General features: G+C 36.8%; 1 long non-coding RNA gene across 1 annotated transcript; it reads left to right on the plus strand.

Moving 5' to 3' along the window:
* The first annotated feature begins 1,621 nt into the window (after positions 1-1,621).
* LOC133865570 (uncharacterized) lies at positions 1,622-3,270 on the plus strand. Its single transcript, XR_009899776.1, has 3 exons — positions 1,622-1,704; positions 2,349-2,390; positions 3,022-3,270. It is a non-coding gene; the product is annotated as an uncharacterized LOC133865570 (long non-coding RNA).
* Positions 3,271-6,854: the final 3,584 nt, after the last annotated feature.

Below are 6,854 nucleotides of genomic sequence, written 5' to 3' on the forward strand. Positions count from 1 at the left end.
ACAAAAAGAAGGTGATCTAGCTTGGGTCACCACAATTTTATTTTTTTTTTTTTCAGTGAAAAAAAAGAAAAAGAAAAAGCATTTTGGTCATTTTAAAGGCATTTAATTGTTAAAGCATTAGCTGCAAACACCTGACCATTTTTCTTAAATTTATAGAATAAAACTATTTTTTCTTTTCCTATCTAAAAACACTCCATAATAATTTTACTTAATTTTTCCCTAAACATTAAAATATTAATTTTTTTTTTTTACTTGTACTTTATTTTTTTTTCTTTCATGTAGGAGGAGAAGAGAGGTGAGAGGAGAAAAAGAATCGAGTTTATGATTCTAATTATCATTGGAAATTCTACAATGTAGCATTAATTCTCAATGTCTAGGGAATCTGTTGCAGGTGATTTTTTTGTGATTTTTTTGACATTTTTTTCTATATTTAAGGAAGGAAACCACTTATAAGTATCTCTTACAAGTATTCTTAAGATTTATTGTTAAATCATAACTCAGGAGAGACATTGCAAAAAAATAGAAATTCAATAATTTAAATTAAGATCTTTTTAACTTTAAAAAATAATTTCAAAACGCCTAAAATATCATGAAAATTTTGTGAAGTTTGCCCTTAGAAATAAAAACATACAAGCTGATTGCCTCCATATATGGCCCCAACATCTTTATGACTCTCTCAAATCTTCCTTACTGGTATGCTTGAGTTTCTATCTCCCTAAATCTTCCCATGTACAATCTGCCTAGCTGTTTCCATATATGCCTCGAAATCTTCGTTGTATGATGACGCAGACATAGGTCCCGTTTGAAAATGTAACACCCCATATTTTAAGATATTAAATAAAATATCTTAAAATATGATTTATGACCTATTAATAAGGTAAAAAAATAAATATGAATATCTATGAAGTTAAATATTCATTTATTAAGAAGTGTTTATAGTTTTAGTTTAATAAAAGTTCAAACGAACCTTAAACTTTGGAATAACGGAAACAGGGTCAAACAAACTCCGTTTTGGTCGATTCAAAAGCCAGAACGCTCGTATCGGAGTCCTCTATCTACATATAAAATTTCATAAAAATCAGAGTTTTCTAGATTTGCCGAAAGTGACCGTGACTCTACTGCCCCTGGACTGGGCAGCATGCATGTGTAGATTCTGCCACGTCATCGCCGTGTCACCCTATTGATTTTGTGATATTTTGTAACCAATTAGTCCTATTTATAACTTAATTTCATTTCTTAGTAAACCCATGTGCCAAATCTAGTTAGGATAGAAATATTTGCTATAATTGGATTTGATTTTATTTGATTTGTGATAATTGAGATTTTAAGATATTTTGTGGGGTGTCAAATTTAGTTAGAATAGAATTTATTAGATTAGATATTATTTGATTTTATTTGATTTAAGTATTGATGAAACCCATGTGCCAAAATTCACATGAAATGCAAATTCATATGAAATGCAAATGCATGTAGATATTTATCTTAGTAATAATGACACCCATGTGCCTTGGAGGATAAGGCTAACACCCATCCATTAGATCAAAAAGTGTCTACTTGATCCTAGCCATTCATTCCCTTATAAATAGAACTAAAGAAGGATTCAAAAACCCATCAAGCTTCACACACACACACTCATGGCAAAGAGAGAGAAAAATGTGCTTTTGTGTAGTCTAAGGCTTGGAGTGTGTTCTAGGAAGTCTTTTGGTAAGCTTCCAATCATCAATTTCATTGATTTTATGCTTTAAATTTTGATTTCATTAGTTTAAGCTTGATTATGTTCATTATGCATGTGTTTATGTTCAAAGTTGATCACTTATTTACCAAATATGCCATTATGATGCCTAAATTCAATTGGGTATTCCTTAAATGTGCCGTTATGCTGTCAAAAGTTTTAAAAGGTTTTTTTAAGTATTAGTTATAAAAGAGTCGTTGTTCTGCCAATTTTATAAAGGGAATTATTCATAATTATGCCGTTATGCCGCCCAATATTCTAAAAGTGTTTTTAGACATTACTAATACTAATGTTGTTACTAAGCTCAATTGGAATTGGTTATGTTATATAAATATATAGCTTTTATGATTAAAAGTGTTGGTAAAACGATTCTTATGTTCATAAGTATTTTAAAAATGCAAAAGGGTATTTTGGTCATTATTTATAAATGTTGTTATAATGCCCATATGGAATATGTGGCATTATAATTAAACCATTTTTTATATGTTGTTATTATGTTTAAATGATTTTAGCAATTATGTTAAGGTTTAAAAGGTTAAAAATAAAAATAGTGTTAATATGAGTTTATAAGTGAATTGTACTAATTCACTATTATTGGTATTAAATTATACTGCAGCTAATATTTATGTGAACACTTTTCTGAAGCAAAGAAAGAACTGTAAGTATTTATTACTTACTGAGGGTGAAGTTGAATTTCCATAATGTTGTGGTTTCTGTTTTATTTAATTGTTTGCGCATGTGGATTTTGCATATTTTGTTATTTTAATTAATGAATTTAATTATAACAAAGTTGGGAGTGACGTCTACCAACGGATCAGGGAGTGACGTCTGCCTTAGCCAAAAATATTAATAAAAAAAAGAGTAGGGAGTTACGTCTGCCTACGGAACAAGGAGTGACGTCTGCTTGTGCCAAAAAGATAATAAATTGTTAGAGGAGTGACGTCTCCTTAGAACTCGCTAAACGGGAGTTACGTCTCCTATAACTCGATAAGCGGGAGTTACGTCTCCTATAACACGTTAGACAGGAGTTACGTCTCTTAGACTCTATTAAATGGAATTACGTTTCCTTAAATCTATGCGTTAGAGTTACGTCTCTATAAAATCGAATGCAAGAAGCTCATGATTCATTTTATAATAAAACTGTGCATATAAAACTGTCATTACTTTATATTATTGCATTGTGTTGCATTTACTTAAATAAATCAGTAATCATATCAATATTGAAAACAGCGGACTCACTTTAGTATTTTGTGTTGTTGTTTTCCTCTCCGTATTGTGCGATAATACAGGATATGAAGAAGAAGAATATCAGGACTATCCAGACTCTTAGATGGTTCCTGATACTAGTTTTTGAAGCGAGACCGCCTCCCTTTTTGGGAACTACCATGTTGTAGTTCAATAACTTAGTTTAAAGACAATATTTATAATTCTGCTGTTATGTAGTCATTAAACCTTAGATATTTTGGCTTGTATGACTATTTATGCCCTGTGAGGCATGACTACTACTACTTTGTATAATTATGCTGACTTACTTATTATATCTATCTTGAGGTATTTCAGTAGAAGCTCTGAAGTGTTACTTAATTCTTAAGTCTGTATTATATTTATATATATTCCGTTGCCAATATTTAACTCTGATAAGTTAGTAATGTCACGTGAAAATTCAAAAAATTTCACTTACGCTTTTTGTAAAAGCGGGGCTTTACAGAAAACCCCCTTGCCCTTCCCTCTCCTTGGGTTTTTTTTTTGAATAATTGAAAATTAAAATTGATGTGATATAAAGTTGATATAATTTATATGGAAAAGTAGAAAAAATTTGTATTATAGTGAGTTTTTTATTTAAAAAGTAATAAGAAAGTGTTGATGTGATATAAAAAGTGAAAAAAGTTAAGAATGTTTTGAAGTTGATGTTTTTTGGGAGAAGTGAAGTGAATGGGAGGGGAGGGGAGAGTGGTTTTCAAACGGGGCCAAAGACAAAAATTTCTTCGTCCTCATCCGTCTGATGAAGATAAAAATTTCTTTGTTATCTGTCCATCTCTGACTAGTCCGACTAATTAAGTACTTCGACCCCGACTTTTCGAAATAGATGTGATGGAGATGGCAACTAATTAAGGTTGCTGTTTCCATGACTGGGTGAGGGGCCTCCTTTGATTGATTTGTCTAAACCCATGTTTTGTTGAACAAATATCCCACACAAACCTAAAGAAGAAAATAAAGAAACTTGAACAAATGGCGCCAGTCTTTCCCACTGTCAAGGCGAATGGCAAGCTGCAATTGTGTTGAGAATAATTTCATTTAAACTAGCTTTCGAGTCAATATCGGCCCAGAAAATGAGAAACAACAGAACTTTTGAAAAAGTCCCATCTCAAGAGACGGGTACTAAATAGCAAAGATAGCAGGACTCTCAGAGTACAATCCCGAGAGATAGACACCGAACAAATATTCCAAGAATACAAGACAAGAGGTATTATCAGATTAGGTCTCGGGAATACAGACATCTCGAGACTGATATTTGAGTTAGCCAGCCAAGGCCCAAGACAGGACAGTCCCTGGAAATCAAGCATCAACTGCATTCCAGGAATTCCATATGTGAATCCCATGAACTAAGGTAGACGTTATGGTTCAGAGGTCGTGCCCAGCTCCTGAAAATTCGGGATTGAAGATAAGTCCTAAATATTCAGGAAGAGATCTCGCTTGGAGGATAAGAAGGAAGGAATCTCAAGAGATTTGGAGAGGAGATCGTGGATCCCAAGAAATTCGGGATTCTCGGCACTCTCCAACCACAACAAAAAGCCTATTAATAGGCTCAGGCTCTAGGTACAAACTAAGACAAAATTTTGGGAGATTAAGCAGACTTTTTCTAGTAGAAGCTAACTTAAGCATCGGAGCGAGACCCCCGTAAGAGTCTCTTAGTGTTTGTTCTTTTGTAGAGATTTGGAAAAGCTTAAGGAACATGCGGTATTCACACCGTACTAGAAACTGTACTAATAGTTTGGCGCCGTCTGTGGGAATCGACAATTTCTCATAAAAAGAAAAACTCCACAATGGTGATGAACATACGTTCCAGTAGCCAAGTTAACTAAGAGCCCAGAGTCCAACTGGAGCTTATTATTTAGAATAATCCACAACATCCACCGTTTCCCCCTCCAGGCAGTGGAGACCAGGATTGCATTGCAACGTTAGAAACCCATATTGAAGCCCTGATGTGACAGAGCGCAGAGTTGCTGCTCAGAAATATGGGACAGCCCCATTCCGAAATGAACCGAGATGAGCATGAGGAAGAAGAGTGGCTTAGCCATATCAATGGCGGAGGATTGTTGGGAGGACAACCACCAAGAAGACAATTTCCGGGAAGGTGATCCCCGAGAATTAAGAAACAGAAGGCCCCACCGCCCCGGAGGCCGAGAAGAGGATGCAGGAGACTTGATCAGAATTCTAGCCAAGCTAGATATAAGATGCACTCATATGGAGATGGAAAGGAAGGACAAAAGCAAGTCCCTAGGGGTGGAAAAGCTCTTATCGGGCACTGACTTGCCCTTCACCAGTCGGGTAGCAAACTACCGACTACCCAAGAAGTTCAAGGTACCTCAAATCATGAGTTACGCTGGAGACGGAGATCCTCTTAATCATCTGGAGAATTTTTCGAGCCCACCTAGACCTTCACGGGACATCCAATGAAGTAGCATGCTGGGCCTTCCCTCTAACTCTTTCAGGGAATGCCTGAGACTGGTTCAGAAGACTGTCCCCCAACTCGGTGGATAACTTTAAGGAGTAGAGCAAGATGTTCCTGACGGAATTCCTAGCTTTCCGGACAAGAAAGAAGCCGTCTGGATACTTGTTAAGACTGCACCAGCCCAGCAGCGAAATTCTTAAGGAGTTTGTGGCTCGGTTTCATCGAGAGAAGATGGCGGTTGAAGATCCAGCCAAGGACATGGCTTTTGCTGCCCTCTATCAAGGCATTTCATCTGAGAAGCCTCTAACGAGAAAGTTGGCTTAGAAGCAACCGAGCAGCTTGCAAGACCTGATGGATAAGGTAGAGGAATATATCCATTAGGAAGAGACGCTGAAGGCAATGGCTAATTTAAGGCCATCCCGAGATAGGTCCTAGGGAAGGAAAAAAAAAAAAGATTTCAGGAAGGTTGAAGGAGAAGATCGGAGGAAGGTAAAGAAATTTAAGGATTACAACTTTACACCTCTGAATGCTGAGATATCGGAAGTTCTCATGGAAATCAAAAGAGATTCGGAGTTTTGCCGACCAACGAGAATACCAGGTAACCCTCCTCAGAAGAATGAAGGTAAGTATTGCGATTTTCATGAGCACAAAGGTCATCATACCGAAGGGTGTATAACCCTGAGGTTGTTGATTGAAAAGCTCATAAAGAATGGCAAGCTAGTCTGGTTCTTGGGAGAGCAAAGGAATCAGCCCGAAAATAATAGGCCCCGAAATCACCGAGACTATCAGCCTCGAGGCCGACCTCAACCAGACGAGAGGGATCGGGAAGATGATCCCAAGGAGGATGAAGAAAGAAGTGAGGATCAGAGAAGCCGAAGTCCACGGCGTAGAGAGCCGAGGCCAAAACAAGCTATGGCCGAGATGATGTAGTAAGGTTAGCCGGTAGTCCCGGGAAAGGCTCATATTTATTAGCAGTTATGTTTTAAAGAACAATATTATTATCTCAGTTATAATAAAGATAAGAAGAATTCCCCAGATTTGAAATGAGTATTTTCAAAATAAAAGAATAGTGTTGACTTAAGCATCGGAGCGTTCTCGGTCTAGAGACCAAGAACCCGTTGATGTCACCCCTGGTACATGAAAGAAATAGGTTTTTAGAAGAAGGCAAGCATGGGGGGCGAGATTAAACCCCCAACAGAAGTCAAGTCTCCCGGTTAGTCCTATACTGGGAGCAAGAAGAAAGAGTCTCTCGGTTAGTCCTATACCGGAAGCAAGAAGGCAAGTCTTTTAGTTAGTCTTACACCAAGAGGCAGGGAGAAAACCCTGCAGAGAAAACAAGGCAGAAGCAAGTCTCTCGATTAGTCTTACACCGAGAGCCAAGCAAAACAACATTAGAAGCAGAAACAGTAGCCAAAAAAAGAGAAGGAGAAGGATCTTCTTCAGTGGATT

This window comes from Alnus glutinosa, chromosome 4 (genome assembly GCF_958979055.1).
Source record: "Alnus glutinosa chromosome 4, dhAlnGlut1.1, whole genome shotgun sequence".
In the NCBI taxonomy this organism is placed as follows: domain Eukaryota; kingdom Viridiplantae; phylum Streptophyta; class Magnoliopsida; order Fagales; family Betulaceae; genus Alnus; species Alnus glutinosa.